Source organism: Chiloscyllium plagiosum, unplaced genomic scaffold (assembly GCF_037043375.1).
Source record: "Chiloscyllium plagiosum isolate Xiang-an unplaced genomic scaffold, Cpla_swu_hap1 HiC_scaffold_7, whole genome shotgun sequence".
NCBI classification, from domain to species: Eukaryota; Metazoa; Chordata; class Chondrichthyes; order Orectolobiformes; family Hemiscylliidae; genus Chiloscyllium; species Chiloscyllium plagiosum.
In genome coordinates this window covers 43,420,820-43,440,878 of record NW_028270145.1, presented here as the reverse complement: position 1 = coordinate 43,440,878, position 20,059 = coordinate 43,420,820, and the positions used below count along the sequence as shown (strand labels likewise).

Genomic DNA, 20,059 nt, shown 5'->3' with positions numbered 1-20,059 from the left:
CATGGACTTTTGTTTTTACCAGTCTGCCATGTGGGACCTTGTCAATGTCTTACTAAAATCCATGTAGACAACATCTACTGCACTACCCTCATTGAGCCTCCTTGTCACTTACTCAGAGAATTCAATTAAATGTGTAAGGAATGACTTTCCCTTAACAAAGCCATGCTGACTATCCCTGAATAGTCTATGCTTTTCTCAGTGACAGTTTATTCATTTTCTCAGGATTGATTTCAACAATGTATCCACCAGTTAGTCAGACTAACCGACATATAATTATTTGGTATTTCCTTTTTTGCCCTTGAATTTGGAAGACTTTTTTTGGATTTTTTAGAAGATTTTATAGTCAGCTTGAAAAGGACAGATTTAAGCCTTGAAGTTGCCTTTCAATCCAAGCATTCCATGGACTGAAGTTATAATAGTCAGTATGGGTGGCTCTGAGAAAGGTGGACATGGCAGTTCCCACTGCTGGTTGAAGTGGCCATTTTTAGCTCAGCCCCAACATTGATCCATTTAAAAAAGGGAGCTAAGGCAATTAAAATGAGTTCACCTGGGATGACTGGAAGTATTCAGTCAGTAGAAAAGAGTTCTTTGTAAGGGAGAACATGACAAGTGAAAGTAGGTGACCCCATAAAGCAATATGGGGAAGCCAGCAGTCCAGATTCTTTTAAAACCAATGACTAATTCTGCCCCCATGAATGCCCCTACCTGGAACTTTAGGGCACCGTTTTGGATGATGTAGCAGCTCCATCTTCTCTCTCTCACACTCTCTCTCTCTCACACTCTCTCACACTCTCTCTCACACTCTCTCTCACACTCTCTCTCACACTCTCTCTCACACTCTCTCTCACACTCTCTCTCTCTCTCTCTCTCACACACACACACACACTCACACACTCTCTCTCTCTCTCACACACTCTCTCACACTCTCACACACACTCTCTCACACACTCTCTCTTTCTCTTTTTCTCTCTCTTTCCACCCTCCAACCCCTCTTCACCCACATGCTGTACCATGTAGGGCCTCCTATTCATCGTCCAGCCACTGAACTTCATTAGACAATGAGTAGTATCCTTTGGTCATTCCTATGATCTCTGGCATGGTTTCTAGACAGAACCAGGATTTGATCTCCGAAACACAGATTCTGCTCCAAGACCCCTGTCTGAAAGACACTTGTCATAATACTTAGGGTCAAGCAGCAACATCTCCAATAATTTAATAGTACTATTAATAACTTGCTTCTGATGGCTAAGCAAGGGTAATCAACAGTTTTGAAAATCAGCTCTAAATGTAACCTTCTGTGTCTTTGGCCGGTATTAGCTTTCAAAATTTATATTAGTCATCTTCAACATCCACTTTCTAACAACCAGATCTCTTGAGGCACAGCAGTACTCCTGGATCAGGAGGCCTGGCTTCAAGACTTACTTGCTCCAGAGGTATGTGATAGCAATTCTGAACAGGTTGATTAAAAATACCATTCGAACCTTGAAATATATTGACTTAATTTGTAGACGCGTGAATATGGTTGAAAGTGTCACTAAACATCGTGAAATATTTTTCTTGCACTCTTATTACAAAGAGCTTAATTTTGGAGCTTAATTTCAATGTAGTTGTTTCCGTGGCAAACATCGCCTCTTTTTTATATTTTACTTGCAATTTTGTAGTCACAAGAAATGTTCTATATTTCTTTTTGTAAAGTCACCGATAATAATGATGCTTGTAGCATATTACTGCAGCATAGTGTACAACGGAACATTCATTATAAGTAAAGAAGAAATTGAAAGATTAAAATAAAACAAACCTGATTCATGGCATGACTTCAAGCATTTCTATGATGCTGACATTCCATCATATCTGTGCATGAGGAAAATTTTTCACACTAACTCAAAACACCAGGGGGCCTTATACATTACAAATACTTTAATTTGATATATACTTTGACAGCAATAACATTGATGTCTGATACTGTCACGGTAATGACCTAATAGTAGATTGATGTTCATATTTAAAATTGCTAGTTTCAATCAGCATTATCTTACGTTTCTGAACATTAAAAGCCATTTGCCAATCATTTATCCAAGTGCCAACTTGCTCTCAAGTCATTTTGGATAATAGCTGCTTCCATGGAACAATTTGCATTCCCATATTTTAATTTTGCACAATCAGCAAATCATATATCTGGCTTTGAATCACATCAAGGCCATTTGTGAAAATGAAGATCAGCAGCAGACTTTGCGCAGGCCGGTAATTATTACAAGCCTGTATGTAATTTTCAAATGGCTGTTTTAACCAGCTTTTTAATTTTCTGGAATATGTTACATCTATCCCATGCATTTGTTATATTTGATTGCAGAAGCAGATTCTAAGCTATTACAAGGATTTGAGTGTCAGTTTAAAAAAAAATCCACCCCCTCCCGGACATCAGCCTGTACAAATGCAATAAATCAGTGATTCATTTACTCTTAAACTGTCAGAGTAATGTCAAATGCCAAAGATTTATAATGCATGTTGTCATTAGATGATCAAATGGATGTGTGGCACCAACACCCTACAGTAATGGACAATCAGTCAAACTATTTACTGTTTATTACACCTTCTCAATGAAGTACGCTCATGCTCTTATTTTTATGAAGTTGAAATTTGACATAACCTTATATTCTATAAAGTGGCACATGCTGTTGTGCACATTTGACATACCTGCAATTGCCTTTGATAATAACATAAAACTGATATTGCAGAACTGCAGTTCAGGAACATTCTTCAACAGAAAGACTAGGGGAAGAAGGCAGACACAACAAGCTAGTCAGTCAGCCTATGCAATTCATTTTTAAACAAAATGTGGGCTATTATATTGCTTTTAAGATGATGACTACCAAATGATTATTTGATTATTTATAGATCTATATCAGAAAATAGGAAGGATTATAGAAATTGGTTGAAGAGTTGTCTAAAGCACAGTGCAGTTGCCCAGATATTTGTCACAATTAATGCCAAAGAATCACTTCTCTTATCAGTTGTTGAGCATTGTGGTGAGGGGTCACACTGACATGGGACAGTTCTTAGTTTCGCACTTGAATGCTTTCCATACAGTAGCTAATCAGGAAGATTGACATCTCTCCAATGTGATGAGTAAGCTTAGCATGTGGCATTTGATAAGGACACCTGTGACATATAATAACAAACAGCTAAATGAAACTCTACATAAGCTGTTTATTTGCTGAAAGTAGATGTTGGCATTTACCAAATGATAAAACACCCTGCCAATTATGGATACCTTTGCTTATTATATGAATAGACTCTCGTATATCTAAGTTAAGATAATCGCCGATATCTAATTACAGGAAGAAAAAGAAATTTGAAGAAGCTGAGCATCTTCCATTTTTGGAATTACTGTTTCATAAGTTCCTGTGGCTCTTCACATCCTATAGGAAAAAAAGAAATGTATACAGTGTTAATGGGTTGGGAAGCTACCTCACTGCTCATAAGTTCTTGACATCTTTTGTCTGACAAGTAAAGGCCTGTACCCATGTTTGTCAGTTGTCAAATGGATAAATATTGATGATCCTCCTTTTGAGATGCAGTAAGATGGGTCTCTTCAAAAACAAGGTGACTACAAATGGACATATGGAGGAATGGAACTGAGTCTGGTGCCCACAATATCTAATAGCACTGCTGGTGATTGACCAGGCAGACTGGCTCATTAATAGGACCTGAAAGGATAGGCTTATTTCTGAGAAGTGGAATTCTTCTCATGTAGCTGCAAATAATTCTGCCAACCAGAACTTTCATGATCAAATGTAAGCTGTACAAAAAGAGGGGAAAAAATTAAATGATTCCATTCCAGTTATTCCCTTGGCATCCAATTGGAACTCCCTGGGAATTGGTTAGCAACAATCTGTTCCTCAACTCTATAGATATGAAATTGTGCAGTTCAAACTCTTATTAGCAGAGACACAGTAACACATTCTGCACATATCAGAAAGAAAATAGTGGATTTTACATCTGAGCAGCAGAGGAAACAGAGAACAACTTTAACCGCTGCCCTTCATTTCAATGCTATCTATCCAGCTCCCACTAGAACAGGCATAGAGTGCAGCTGCCTGCACGTCAATATTATGGAGGCCTTAACCATCCATTTTACTTCCAAGTAAGTGGCGTAACAACTGTGGGGTTTTGTTTGTGTGTTTTACAAAGTGTGGACTGCAATGAGACAGAACTATTTGAAACCCAAAGATTTACAAGGATGGCTGCACGTTTTGAAAGTCGGGAATTGTGAACACTGTTTGTACCACTGTGGTTTTCAATGCTCTGCAGATGAAAGTGGAACCAAGGGATTGTTTATATAAGGGAATCACACTCTCACACTCTCACACTCTCACACTCTCACACTCTCACACTCTCACACTCTCACACTCTCACACTCTCACACTCTCACACTCTCACACTCTCACACTCTCACACTCTCACACTCTCACACTCTCACACTCTCTCAGCTTAGCAGTCCTTAATTCTTGTCACTTTGAATTAGATAAATAAGAGACCTTTCATAAGTGGCCCAGCCATCTTGTGCCCCTTGCAAACCAATGGAAGCATTTAGAAAGGCCGAGGGAAAAGCTATCAGATCAACCAGTCCAAAAGATGCTCACAGTTTTTCCCCGTTTTATGTTTGTATTTGTAAAGGGGTTTAGAGTTTTACTTTGTAGCATTCACTTAATTTAATTTAATTGCTTACCTGTGGCGAGAATCAAATAACCTGGAATAAACAGTGATTATTGTCAAGTACAGATACCTAGTCCATGCTTTCTATCTGAGTTTGAAAATCAGGTGGTTGGGGATTTTGCCAATTTCTTTTAAAAAGCTTTAATCTTTTGAGACAACGCTGGTAATAACAGGGTTTGGTTTCCGGCGCACTACCCTAATAAGTCTTGACCGTGTTTGGTAGGAGGTTTCAATAAAAGAGAAAGGAAGCAGGAAATAATCAGAGCACAACTTTTTTTATTTCTCTCTAAGACCCAATTAAAAATGCATGAGTATTCTGTACAATTAACAGAACATTAAATTGTATATATCTGTGCTGTTTCAGCAATCTATTTATTTGGGGTCAAAAAAACTATGTTTAACTACTGTTCATGTGGAACCCTTCTACTAAAGGAGATGAGGGAATGTTGAGAGTATGCACAATCCTGAGTCCTCAATGTTTGGTGGGTACCCCAATTCACAATACAATCCTATAGACTATAATTGAAAATAATTGGCATCAAAGAGAGTAAGTAATTTGTTCAGGTTCTATCCAATGGATAAGGTTAAAATTGAGACACAAAGTGACCAAGAAAAATGAACAAAGCTTGTTCAATTCCCAATTCACCAAAAGACTGAATTTCTTTGACTAATCCACAAAGGTCTCACCATAACTCCAAATGAAACAGTTCAGGTTCTGATTAGAATCCGAGAATCAGTTGGCATTTCTGGTGGTGCAGTGTCCATCTTTTGCTTATAAAACCAAAATTAGTCAGAGGTTTAGAGGTAGAACCTCTCTTTATGGTTGCAAAGATTCAAAATAAAATTAGAAATTGTTTCACGTCGAGTTTATGGTTCCTTAGGAGGGTGCAAGGAGATCCAACTGGAGATCCAAATGGCTCAGAGTGGAGTCCTCAGGGAGCTGCTTGGACATGAAATCTCAAATAAATAATAGGCACTGGAGTTTCCAAAAGCATAACCATTGTGGGCTGCTGAACTGCCTAAATAGCCGCAAGTATAACTGCTGGGCACAAGCAGGTAAATTCCTGAAGTTACATTTAAGTGTAATCTCACTGATTATGCTAGGTGCAGCCAATCCTGGGATCATCATATCTGAATTTTGGTCCTGTAGTATCTCCGGCTAAAAGAATATTTCAGTGAGAGCAACTTAGTTTTTGTATATTCCACATCAATTTTGGGAATGATGCAGGGGTGGCTCTGTAGAAAGCTCTCCTGCCTCTGAACCTAAAGCTCTGGATTCAATTCCCACTCCAGGAATTATTTGGTATGAAAGAACTCAGACATTCAAGCAGGTAAGCCAATATATAATAGTACTGGCCTTTAGTCTGGATGGTTGATGGCAGGATGGGCATCTGGCAGTAAAATTATGTGCCAAAACTACGGGTAAACTGTATAAACCCAAAATAATGGATGGTGAAGGTGAAGAATTGGCATTGTGATGATCCCGTGTAACATGGAAAAAAGAGAAAGGGAGAACATCAGTTATAGAAATGTTGCAAAAAAATGAAAAGCAAAACCTTTAAATAAAAGTGAACTCAAATGTATAATTTTATGCAAAGTATTATTCATTCGACATTGTATTAGATAGTGACCAACAAATAAGAGTGTTCATGCATGCATAATATTATGTAATGGTGAAAAAAGCCTTAGGAAAGTTGAACTTATTAACCATGGCAGATTGTTCTGAATCACAGCTGTGCAGCTTCCATATTTTAGAATCAAATTTCCCTAGCTCAGAATAATTAGGACACCAATATGGTTTTGGTCATAAGATTTAGAAATATGTAATACAACTGACATTAATTTGCAGAAATCTAGACTCCACAGTACAATTAAAATAGTTATATCTAAATCTTTAATTTCAGCACATTTAATAATTTTCTTTGGTAAAACCTAGCACATATATTTTGAGACAGACTAGCATGTTCAAGGATGAAGGCTGGTGTACATCTCTAATAAGGCTATGAATTCTAATATGAAAATGAAAGAATTCTGATGCTGGTCTCCACTGGGACTGCTCATCTGCAGTCAGAATGAATTCTTCACAATTTTGGTTTATTACATTGTATGAAACACATTCTCTGGTTCAATTTCATTCTTGCAGCTCGAGGTTTTCTTATTCCCACAGTCTCCCTTAACAGAGCTTTCTTTTGGGTGACCCTTATTGATTTTACTTTGTAGTCAACGAGCTAGACTGTGATGACTTGAAATGGTGCACAATGAGTAACTATTAGCCAGTTTGTGCAGATTTACTGTCTTATTTATAGCTGTTTCCCTGGGGCAAGAGTTGGAAATGGTCAAAAAGCAGGTTCTCACTCCTGATGACAGTGGCAATTCTTTTCTTTGCCTTGTTTCACTTGTCAATTATTACTTTTTGTGCTGCTTTGCAATTTTATACATAGTGTGTAATGTATCATAGAGTCTGTGGTAAGCTAACTTTTGTCTTCTAAAAATGTGATAGTATGCCCATGAAATTTAACTTTGAACAAAACTATGGACATTCAGAAAAGAGAATCTGTTGTGCACAGAATAAAATCAATAATGTACTCTGATGGTATTGTAGGTCAATAACAGTAGCCTATGGCTCCTGTTACACAATTCTCTTACAAAGTCAGAATTTACAGAGGAAGAAAATCTCATTTCCAATAAAGAGTTACTACTTGTTAATACCCATATCAAATGTAAAAACTCAGTAAAATTCTCATCTCCATCTGGATACATATGTTAACAGCAAGATAGCATTTCTTTAATATTCTAGTTCATGAATGATGTATCCAGCACATTTTGTGCTGTTCGTTGGCTACATGCAACAGCAGACAGCTCAGTATCATCATTGGTTTTAAGTAGTGCTTGACAATCTGTCTTTTAAAGAGATTATGTTTTATGGCTATTGGAAGAGCTGAGGAATATCGGGTCGAAAAAAAAATGATGAGCAATAATCAACAAGGGCTGACTATAGGACAGAGTGGGCACCCAAGGATTTTGGGTGCTGAACTGAAGATCTTGATGTTTAGGATAGAAGAGCATTTGCAGGTGGATCAAAACCTTCCCAATACTTGAGCAGAATCCAATGCACAAGTGTCAAAAGTACAGACCAAGGAAATAGATTCAGTGCAGGAGAAGGTTTAATGATCTCACAAGTGGTCAAGGCTCATAAATTCATCTTTCAATGATACTAACTGAACAACTACTGTCTGCAGCTGTTCAATTGACTATTCTTGTATGGCCCATCTACCAATTTCCATTAATAAACATAAACAACATTCATGTTACACCTGACCTTTACAAATTTAGCACAGCTACAAGTCTAACAGCTCATAGCTTGTACGCACTTCCAGCTATTCAATTATAGTGGACAAATCTTCCACAGAAATGACATGGCATTCACTTACACACGTCTCTCTCTTGCAGGCGAAGGTGGCATCAGAAATTAAATGGAAAGGGAGAAAGATGCCTCCAACTTAATAAAGAAGAGATCCATTTGGAAGTGTCACTGCTGAGACTGTGACTATGGCTGAGACTGGAACCATGGAAGATGAGGGTATCCATTCATTCATCCACTTGCCTTCTGCCCCCGCACTTCAACCTCACCCCATAAAACTGAGAAGTTTTGGATGACATACACATTAGTTTCCTGCTTACCGCAAACCAACATTGTCTCAATTTCCTTTTACATATAGGCAAGGATGAAGATTAGACTGAAAGTGGTGAAGACACAATGATATTAATTTCACAGTTGCAGCCACCAGTTCTGATGTTAAAAATCACACAACACCAGGTCTCCGAATCAGCTCTGATAATATTGTGTGTATCTCAGGGGTTATCATAGCAACAGGATTTGCATGTGATGAAATATCAAATGCAATATAGGAGGGCAAGGAGAAAAGATAATACAGGTGCCAGTTCGCCAGAGGGCAATGTGGCACATTAGTTCTACCCCAAGGGACACAGATGTTGACTTTGAAGCAAACTACAGAGAAGTCTGATTGGTGCTTACGCCCACATGCATGGTCTACTACAAAGCTTGAGTTCAAGGACAAAGAGCGTGAAGGAGTCCAACTTCCAACTTGGAACTGGGCACAGGATCCTACCCCACTTAGCTACAGTGCACATGTGGAACCAACTAAGAAGCAGCATTTGATGGCTGATGTTTCAGTTTCCATTGCAATGCAAACAGCCTGTTGCCAAACGGTGCTGCTAAGGAAGTTCATACTGCTGCCGCTGCATACCAATATATGAAGAAACTTCCAGGGTATCACAGCACTCCTGTAATCAATAATTCAACACATTGATTCTTTATGCATGCTGTGGACATGAGTCCTTACACCACCCCACCATCCCCTGCTGCTTCAACCTTCTCCCTTTTCAAACAGTTTTTTTTTGTTAGTCCTGGCCTCTGCGCATTCTCCCAGTCATGCTTAATGCCAAGAAGAAGTCAGCTCATGTCAGGAAGGAACCAATCTATACAAAGTGACAAGAAAAGACTGCTGCCTCACCATTCCCTGTAGAGTACTGAAACTTTAAACAACTATTGGATGCACCAACTAGAGGGCAGTTAACAGTGCTGTGGGCTTGGAGTCACACGTGGACCAGACTAGGTAAGGGCAGCAGTTTCCTTCCCCTAACAGACATTAGTGAACCATATGGTTTTTTTTTTTGCTGACAACAGGTATGGCTTCATAATCATCATTAGACTCTTAATTTCTCCATGGCAAGACTTGAATTCAAGTCCCCAGAACATGACTCAGTCTCTGGATTAATAGGTCCTGTGATAATACAACTAGGCTATTACTTTCCCTAACTATAGTTGAGATATCTAGTGACTTCATAACTTTATATCCAAAATGGCAGACCCAATAAAATGACTTTCAGCAATGGAACAACAGTGACATCATTGTGTTGGGAATGGAAATTCCTAGACCAGTTCAGGGGTGTAAAACACCTCAAAATGCGGGCAATATTGGAGACTTATTAATGTGTTTGGAGGATCCATCTGTTTGGAAAGAAGGCCATCATAGTCAACCTGCTGCCAAGTGGGCCTTTTGCTGGGCTGGATCTTTGCCTGGCATGAAAGGTCATCCACACGAAGGAATCAGCTACAGGACAATTGCACAGTTACCTGGTATACCTTGATGCAGCATGAATTTGCTGGCTTGCTTATCTTCAAAGCTGTCCTGATCTGTGGCAAAATCTAACCCTTATAGTCTTCCAGCAGCTTACAGAAAGCAGATCATGTTGTCAAGCACTGTGCAATCCTGATTTGATGCCAGTGCTATAATTTTGGATTTCAGTGTTCCATCTAATGCTGTTTCTCAGCTTCATGGAGCTGACTATCATATCAAACCACATGCAAGTCAACGCTCCAGCTTCCTTTAAAGGAATCATCAATTAGTTACATTTTAGTTTATTTGTTTCTGGCCATGGCCTTTAATTAGAAGACAAATATGGAAATAGTCTGAGTTAACTTAACTCCTGGAAGACTTCAACTGTGAACCCACCTTTGACCTGTGAAGGGTCAAGACTCACAGATGGTCCTGATTCCATTGGGAAAATTCACCGAGGTATATTTGTGCAAATTCCTCTGTAAAAATGGTGTCCAGTATACTCTCCAACTTAGGGGCTTTGTTGCACACAATAAATGGGCATTATTGAGTCTAAATGTTACCCTTGGTGATTGTAAGATTGCATCTGGTATAAAACAGAGTTAGCATTGAAAAACACTACCTGATCTTGGAGGACTAGTAGATTAGTAGTTAGTTTTATGAAGTATGTTAGTTTCAATCAATATGGTCAAAACTCTGGTCAAATACATACTGGATATGAGCCATATGCAAATTAAGTAGCTTTGTTGTTGTTTTCAAAAATCAAACATATCAAGCACTGCAGGTGGTACGGTGGCTCAGTGGTTAGCACTGTTGCCTCACAGCACCAGGGACCTGGGTTCAATTCCAGTCTCAGGCAACTGTCTGTGTGCAGTTTGCTTGTTGTCTGTTTGTGTTCTTCCAGGTGCTCTGGTTTTCCTCCCATGGCCCAAAGACATGTAGGTATTGTGAATTGGCCATGCTAAATTGTCTGCAGTGATCAGGGATGTATAGTTTATGTGCATTAGTCTGGGAAAATGTAGGGTAATGGGTCTGAGTGGGATACTCTTCAGACGGTGGTATGGACTTGTTGGGCCAAAGGGTCTGTTTCCACATTGTAAGTATTCTAATTCAAATTTGTAGGATAGTGAGGTGATCTTCATCTTTTTATATAGTTCTGGGTATCCATGAGCGTATTGTACATGTTACTCTGGATTCTCATCATTCCATGATCATTTTTGGCATATTTTCCCTGTTTGTGAAAGGATTTAATTTGAGTATGCATTATAAACAAAACCCCCAAATAGAACAGACCTTAACTTGATACAGTGCAAAATTAGCTCTGACCTGCATTCGTAATGGTCGAATATAGAATAGACTCATTGTGGCAAAACAAAACAATCTTTATTCATTCATGGAATGTGGACTTCTCTGGCTGAGTCAGCACTTATTGCCCATCCCTTGTTGCCCTTGAGAAGGTGGTGGTGAGCTGCTTTCATTCCTATTTCAGTATAATACAATGAATTACTGAAATTACAAAAATGCAAATAGCTACATAAAACAAAATAAACATGAAAGAAGTCAGAAAATCCAGGCAGTGTAAGAATATTACCACTTTTATATCACACATACGAGTTGGAAGAAATGAAAATTTTGTTTGTGTCATTAGATTGTGCTACCATAGACAAATAAACTTGTTCCTAATTTAGGTAATAAGAATAAAAGCATAAAGAGAGGGAAAGCAAATGACTAGGTACAATACAAGTGACAATGAATTAGAATTGACTGTCTTTTGTGAGCTATTTCTCCAATTTTAATTGTAGAAACACATATTTCTAACTTCTTGACATGACATACGCTCATAGCAGCACTTAAAAGAAATGCAGCTGTCTGCAAGCTATTACTAAATATTGACTATATTTTAAAAGGGAAGAATGGGAATTGTCTTTTTAATAACGCTGTGGGATTATTGGTGTGATTATTTTAGGGTCATATTTAACCTTGACATTAAACAAAATGGGGGGAGTTGGGTAATGGATTGGTTGCTCATTATCTACCCGATTCAATTTTCCTCTCTATTGAAGTTGATAATGAGCAGCTGATCTCCCATCTGTTTTGTGACCCCTGACCAAAGCTGAAATCTCCCTCTTGAGATTCAAACAGCAAAATCACTCTTACGTCATTTTTTTAGTAATTAGTTTAAAGTGAAAATTTAATTTATGTTCAGTCTGACTGGAAAGTTTTGTGTTCACTACTTGGAACAAATCATAATTTCATTCTTTATAAATGTGTTTATTATTTCATTTAAAATAGCAAATGATGGAAGCCTTGCCCCAATATATGTTCATTTGCACTTGACTAAAGTAACTTTGTGATAGTCTCAGTGGATCATAGAGCTGCTCTCTCATTAGAGAGAGACAACTGGTGGTGGTTTAACCTCAGGGTCACCAAGCCTCAGGCAAGGGGGACAGTATGAGAAGATGGGACCTTCAATGTAACCTCAGCTGCTCTGTAAATTGAACCTGCATCATTGGCATCACTCTGCATCACAAACTAATGGTCTCATCAATTAAGCTTGACTGAACAAATTTTGCAGTAGATGATTCGACATTCCTGCTTCTTATTTGCAGATTAGATAGCTATTGTGAGTTGAATCTTGTATAATATTCCTTATTTCGCTGAAATTCATAGGCAATGCACCAGTGATACCTGTTCCAGAATATCTATAACAAGCTTTTGGTTACTGTGGAATTCGAAAAAATATGCTTTGATAGGTGACAGTAACTGTGTTGTGAGGTTTTTAGAAGTGGTGGTGTTCAGTGCTTTGAACACATGTACAGATGAGGAAGAGGAGAGCCTTGTTAGAATTTGAATGGCATTATCCAGAAGTTATAGAGGTTTACAAAATTGAGGGGCATGGATAGGATAAATAGGCAAAATATTTTCCCTGGGTTGGGGGAGTCCAGAAATTGAGGGCATAGGTTTAGGGTGAGAGGGGAAAGATTAAAAGTGACCTAAGGGGCAACTTTTTCACACAGAGCGTGGTGCGTATGACTCTATGTATCAATACAAGCCATTGTTGATTGGATTCCGTCAGGAGTGGAACACCAGGAGATAAGTTTCAAGGATTGAATGACTTGGAACAAAATTAAGAAATAATGCACTGCTGTTAGTGTTACAGAGCATGGCCCAGACCAGGCAGTCTCCATATTGCCAGTTGATCAGAATCCAGACCAAAAGTAGCTGCACTAAGTGTTTCAGAAGAGGTACATGGCAACAATGCATTTTAGGGTCTCAGAAAAGAAAACAAAAAGCAGTTAATGATGGTATGCTGTGAATGACGGATGAATGAATCATAGCTTATTTGAGGTGGAATGTTGACAACAGCTTTGAAAGCAAGAGGAATCATGTTTGAGAAAAGGGAGTCATTAATCATTTTCACTCATGCAGCAGCCAGGGAAGTAAATTGAATAGTAAAATACTGAATGGAGCATCAATTGAAGGAGGAAGTAATTGGTCTTATGGAAATGATTAACTTAGATTGGACAGAAGGTAAGATGAGAAACTGCAATAAAGCAGGATCATAGCTCAGGTGGGTAGAAATGGGGAAAGTCAGAAAGGCAAGAGCAAGACTGGCAAATAGCGACTGAGGTGGATAGTCATGATTTTAAAACAAGAAATTAATTAGCTTTTTACTTAGCACTGAAAATACGGAAATCATTTTAAGAATATACTTGTCTTTGGAGAAACATAGACCTGGATTGTTCTAGGAATAATGCTTCTCAGTAGAGCGAGATGTGGTAATAAATCCTGGTGAAGCTAAATCTCAGAATAAATTATGGCCAGACTGGCAATGTGTCAAATGCACGTGAGTTTGCAGCCCTTTGACTTACAGAAGTACTGGCTGTGTGCCAGAGGTGGGAGGTGGAAGGTAAATAGATAAGAATGAGGGTGTAAGTGACAGGGTAGATCATCAGGTCATTTTTGGGAAAAGGGAGAAATGAGAAAGAAGAATTGGCAGTTTGACAGTGAATTCCTGTGACAGATGGTGGAGAACTTTTTTCTCCCCACAGATAAACAATAAGGCTAGTTGACATTAGGGAGGTCAAGAAACTTTATAACAGATGCTCTGTCATTGGTTGTGAATTTTTAATTAACTGTCAAAAAATTATACTACTTTAACTTTGTGGAGAACCTGAAATAGAGGATGAGGAGTTCAGTAGAGTACCGGAAACCTCAGAGAAAATGTAACACATTTAAGCAGTGGCTTTTAAATACAGACACTGCATCTTCATGTTATTTCTGGATTTCACTAACTGTTTGTGTGAGTTGATGCAATGATGGACATATCTGTGAAAAATCCAAAATAGATACCGTATAATGACATTTGCAGTTATGAAGAGGACATAAGGAATTGGTGGAATAAAGTCTAGGATGTCCAAAACTGTTCCGTACGTGAGTGACCCCCACCCTCTTGGATGTGCTGCTCAGGACTGTAACAACACAAAGATGAAGTTACCAACAGCTGAGAGAATAGGCCTGTAAGTGACACAAGGAAGGCATTGTTCATTATGACAACAGCAGGATTGTGGCATTGTACTGACTGAAAGAGAGCAGAAAGGTTTAAAAACACATGAAAATCCAATGTAAATATCACTCTGACCTTCAGAGGAGGAGTCTCTGAAAATGAGAAGAGTATTTATCAGCTGAATTGTACTGTATTTTGACTAAGTATTGGTTTATTTCTCTGATCACTCCAGACCGGCCTCATTAGCTACCTATCACTACCCTATGGTACCCCTCATGTTCGATGCCAGCCTTATTTCTGGTCTTTCAGTTGCCAGAAATTCCTGCCACTGCAATGGCAATTCGGGACCTAGTAAACAGGATGGTATAGAAGAGAGCAGCCCTTTTCCCCAACACCCCATCCAGGCAAGTGGGAAGTATTCCATTACTCTCAGGACTTGCGCTTTGTAGATGGTGGACAGGCTTTGGGGAGTCAGGAGGTGAGTTAGTTACCACAGTATTCCTAGTCTCTGACCTGCTCTGAGAGCCACTGCATTTATGTGGTAAGTTCAATTGATTTTCTGGCCAATTATAAACCCCAGGAGGATTCACTGATGGTAACACCTTTTGACTGTCGGGTGGTTAGATTTGTTCTTATTGGAGAAGGCCATGGCCTGGTACTTGGGTGGCACAAGTGTTACTCGTCAGTTGTCAGCCCAAGCCTGGATATTGTCTAGATCTTTTGTAGTTGAACATGGACTGCTTCAATATCTAAGGAGACATGAAAGATGCTGAATATTGTTTGCTGATGATTGCACATCCTCACTTCTGACTTTATGATGGAGGGAAGATTGTTGATCAAGCAGCTGATGATGCTTGGACCTAGGACACTACCCTGAGAAACTCCTGCAGAGACGTCCTGGTGCTGAGAGATGACTGACCTCTATCCTCCTATGTACCAGGTATGACTCCAATCACCGGAGAGTTTGCCACCTATATGTATTGATTCTAGCTTTTCTCTGGCTCCTTAATGCTACATTTGGTGAAATGCAGTTTTGAATTCAAAGGTCATTTTCACCATATCTCTGGAATTCAGCTCTTATATCCATGTTTGAACCAACCCTGTAACGAGGTCAGGAGCCGAGTGGCGCTGACGGAACCCAAACTCCATAAAGATTATAGTGGTCACTGTTACTAATATTATCATGGACAGATGCATCTGTAGCAGGAAGGATGAGGTTGTTTTTCCTTCTTGGTTCCCTCACTACCTGCCGTTATGTTCATTAGGATCCAAACAGCTCTAACAATAATGCTACTGCCTAGTCATCCTTAGTGGTGGACATTGAATTTTCAAACCCAGAGAGCATTTTGTGTCCTATCTATCTTCAATACTTTCTCCAAATGTTGTTCAACATGAAGGAGTACTGATTCGTCAGATGAGGAAAGATGGTATGCTGTAATCAAAGAGGTTTCTTTGCCCATGTTTGACCTGAAGCCATTAGACCTCATTGGGTCTGGAGTCAATGTTAAGGACTCCAAGGGCAACTCCCTCTTGACTGTATACCAATGTAGCACCATCTCTGCTGGGCCTGTCCTGCTGGTGGGACAGGACATTTCCATGGATGGTGATGGTGCCTAGGAAATAGTCAGACTCATGGAATTATATATTAAAGACAATGTCAGGCTGTTGCTTGACCAGTCTGTGAGACAGCTCATCCAGGATCCAAACAGCTCAGTAAGGAGGATTTTGCAGGGTTGACAGGGCTGTTTCTACTGTTGTCTTTTCCAGTGAAAACATGGAATAGGGAGTTTAGTGGGGCTACAAAAGAGATGTCTGGTTATCTTTAGTACTGCTTTGTGCTAGTGTTATTGTGTAATGAGAGTAGAGGAAGAAATGTTTTTTTTTTAATTCACTTCCTCTGCCCTGAAGCTCTTCAACCAATGTCCTGAAACAAACTCGTCTCATTTCCCCTTCCCCCACCTCACCCCAGTTCCAAACTTCCAGCTCAGCACTGTTCCCATAACTTGTCCTACCTGCCAATCTTCTTTTCCATTTATCCACTCCACCCTCCCCCCGACCTATCACCTTCATCCCCTCCCCCGAACACCTATTGTACTCTATGCTACTTTCTTCCCACCCCCACCCTCCTCTCACTTATCTCTCCACCCTTCAGGCTCTCTGCCTGTATTCCTGATGAAGGGCTTTTGTCTGAAACGTCGATTCTACTGCTCCTCGGATGCTGCCTGAACTGCTGTGCTCTACCAACACCACTAATCCAGAATCTGGTTCCAGCATCTGCAGTCATTGTTTTTACCTGGATGAACTATAGTGAAGAGCAGTGTATTGTGGGCAACCAGGGCAATAATGAGAATTGCCAATAGTGCACTGGCTGGACAATGTGCCATCTCCTTCTCCTCTTCAGAAACCTCTGAAGCGATTCCATGTTCTGAACCTCATTCTTCCTGTGGATCCAAACCTTACTACCTCCCAGAGAGCACTGTACCATCTCTGTTCAGGAGACCCTGCTTGCTGAAGACTGCATCCAAATCTGTCCAAGGACTGGAAGTATATTTTCAGCATACCAAAGACTTGTTCAGTGACGCAACCTATTGTTGAATTATTTTTATTGTATAATCCTAGTCCTTATTGGTCAGGTCCCTAATAGCGGTCACCCAAATATTTTAAATAATTGGTCTCAAGGTATTTATTTATTTTTTTTCTAATGAACATGTTCAGTGATATTATGTCACACCTCTGGAGTAGGTGGGACTTGAACCCAGGTCTTTTAGCTCATAGACAGGGACACTACCACTGCACTATAATAGCAACTCCAGCCTTGTCTCAGCCTGTTTTTCTAATTTGGGAAAAACAATGACTGCAGATGCTGGAAACCAGATTCTGGATTAGTGGTGCTGGAAGAGCACAGCAGTTCAGGCAGCATCCAAGGAGCTTTGAAATTTTTATCTCGTTGATTTTAACCCTACTGCGAAACCTCTTGCAAGGATGCCTGCCTTGAAGTTTTCCTCCTCTCTCTACAAGAATCTCAGGGAGTCCCTCTCCCTCTGCAACTCCCAGGTCATTTCCTCTGCCCTGAAGCTCTTACTCTATGCTACTTTCTCCCCACTCCCACCCTCCTCTAGCTTATCTCTCCACGCTTCACGCTCACTGCCTTTATTCCTGATGAAGGGCTTTTGCCCGAAACGTCGATCTCGAAGCTCCTTGGATGCTGCCTGAACTGCTGTTTTTCTAATTAGTCTGTGCAAAGATATTATTACACCTCTCTGGAGCAGGTAGGACTTGAACCTGAGCCTCCTGGTCCAGGGCTAGGGACACTGTCACAGTACCATAAGAGGGCCTGAGCCTTGTTTCAATTTTTAAACATTTTTCAATTGACCTATTTTTCCTCATCAACCTGTTCAGAGATGTTATTAAACACCTCTGGAGCAGGTAGGACTTGAACGTGGGCTCCTTGGTGTGGAGTTGGGACACTACACTGCATCACAACAGCCATCCAAACCTTGCCTCAAGCAAGTAGATAGTAACTGGTTTCGGGAGCAAATGTTTTTGACAGTGCAGCCTGCTGCAGGATGAAACAATCTCTGCAGATGTGCAGCAATCCTGCAAACACCAGTGCAGGCACCTTCGGGTGGCTGCACACCAATTGCACATTAATGGGGTGGAAACCCTTGCAGTCGGCAAACACTCCTCAGTGATCATTATTAATTCCCTCTTGGAGACAATTGTTAATGTCCTCATTCTGACTGGCATCACTGGGTATGTAGAGTTGCCAGCACTAGAAAACATACCATTAGTCTTCGGCATTTGTAGGATATTAACCATGGCCTCCTGCAAATGTCTCCAGCAGAGCCTAGAAGGAGACAAAGGCAAAGAAGTCAAAGCCAGTTGTGACTCTGACAGCCAGTGATGAAGCATGGCCACTAGGTCCACACGCAACACATTTTTGTTTTAGGAGGCTGCAGATATCTGCTACCACCTGACTTTAAATTCCAAGCCCCTTTAGTCACCGGTGTTCCCATGTTGGGAGAAGGTTATATTCAGCTCATGGAGCTGTGTGGTGGGCGTGGCATCCTGCAAGCTGCATTGTTCTGCTGATTCCCTCTCTCCTATGGAGCTGCAAGTCCATGTTTAGCAGGCAGTTGCTGGTCCTGTTCCTGCTGGTGCTTTTGATATTGATCATGCTCTTCATTTGAGGTCCGAAGTATCACAACTTGAGTAGCAATCATGCTGATCTAACAGAGCTCCAAAGTGCAGTTCAGCTGTACAGACTTCCAAAGTACTGATAGCACCTTGAAGTTGTAAAAGTCACCTTTCAGCAGTAACACAATGAACAAAGCCTTTCACACTAGTGAAAGTAAACAGCTGAGTGAAGTCAAGGCTTGTTGGTTTGTTTCCCTGACAAATCTTCAGTCCTATAAATCATCACTATACTCTTTGTTTATCTTCATTGCTGAGTTTCAAGAAACCCATGGAGCTTCAATTAAATTGCAAAAGCCATGATTATATCTCTGTAATTGAATGATTAACACATTGAAATTGACACTTCTCCTCCTTCTGAAGGTGTCATAGCACTCAGCCTAAAGCAATGGACTGGAATGTATAAGTCATCAGCTGGAGCTGCTTCCTGACAGAATTGATCTTTTGCAGAATTTGAGACTGTGCACAGCCAAACCAACAAATGCAAACCACAAGCATTACCCAAACACAGACACACAGCCACCTATGTTAAAAATCTCCTTGTTAGTTCTTAACATGAAAATAACAACACCAGAAAAATAATTAATTGGCTGTAGCAAATGAAACCAAAGACAGAAACACTCAGAAGAAAGGTCACTGGACTCAAAATGTAACTCTGTTTTCTCTCCACAAATACTGAATTTCTCCAGCATTGTCTTTTTTTTTGTTTCAGATATCCAGAGTTCTTTGCTTTAGATTAATTGGCCATGATTGGCATTGGGGCATTTTCCAGTTATAAGATTCATATGTAAATACACTTCTCATGTTTATAAGAATTGTGAGCAAACCAAGCAATGTTTAGTACAGTCTAGAATGATTCTTACTGCTTCCCATTAACCTTACTGTAGCACATGCTAGAAAATTGGTGTCAAATCACACTATTGAGAGGCAGGTATACAGAGTACAGAACTGAATACAGTTTTTTTAAAAAAAGCTGCAACTACTAATACTGGTTTTTCATTTAATTGAGCAGAACATCTATTAAAACAATATTTCTAAATTAATGCCAGTTGCCCAAATTACCCACAATACAATTTTCACATCACCGTGCTCTCATTTGGAAATATCAACTCGTCCTAAGGGCAACATAATTCAGATGAAGATGACATTTCACTATATTGTTCTGCAATTAGAGCGAGGCAAGTTTTCACAATGGAGGTCCATGTTAATAGATTTGGCATGCCACTTGACATAAAGGGGAAATATTTGTATTTTGATATTTGTCCTTCATCAATATAATGAACATGGAAAAGATCAGAATGCTTTATAAATTACCATAGTTTAGGAATTACTATGTCAGTGTTTTACATTGTATTTCAAAATACAGTAGATCATTCTGTCATTTGGATTCTATGCATAAATTCAAACTCATGGGATTTTTGCAGCATAACTGTATACCAGATGAGCTGAATTCTTCTTCACATCAACACTTGTTAGGCAGCCAGTGAACTAATGAACACAC

General features: G+C 39.7%; 1 protein-coding gene and 1 long non-coding RNA gene across 3 annotated transcripts in view; one reads left to right on the top strand and one right to left on the bottom strand.

The window, feature by feature from the left end:
* Positions 1 to 20,059, top strand: part of znf804a (zinc finger protein 804A) — a 367,025-nt gene that overhangs the window by 57,223 nt on the left and 289,743 nt on the right. The window lies entirely within an intron of this gene.
* LOC122551485 (uncharacterized) overlaps positions 2,693 to 20,059 on the bottom strand; it is a 42,048-nt gene continuing 24,681 nt past the window's right edge. Inside the window, exon 3 of one of the 2 annotated variants that reach the window (XR_006312112.2) lies at positions 2,693 to 3,419. This is a non-coding gene — a long non-coding RNA (uncharacterized LOC122551485). Of the gene's footprint in view, positions 3,420 to 5,883; positions 6,144 to 20,059 lie in introns of those variants that run through there. The other variant, XR_006312111.2, reaches the window with a different exon arrangement.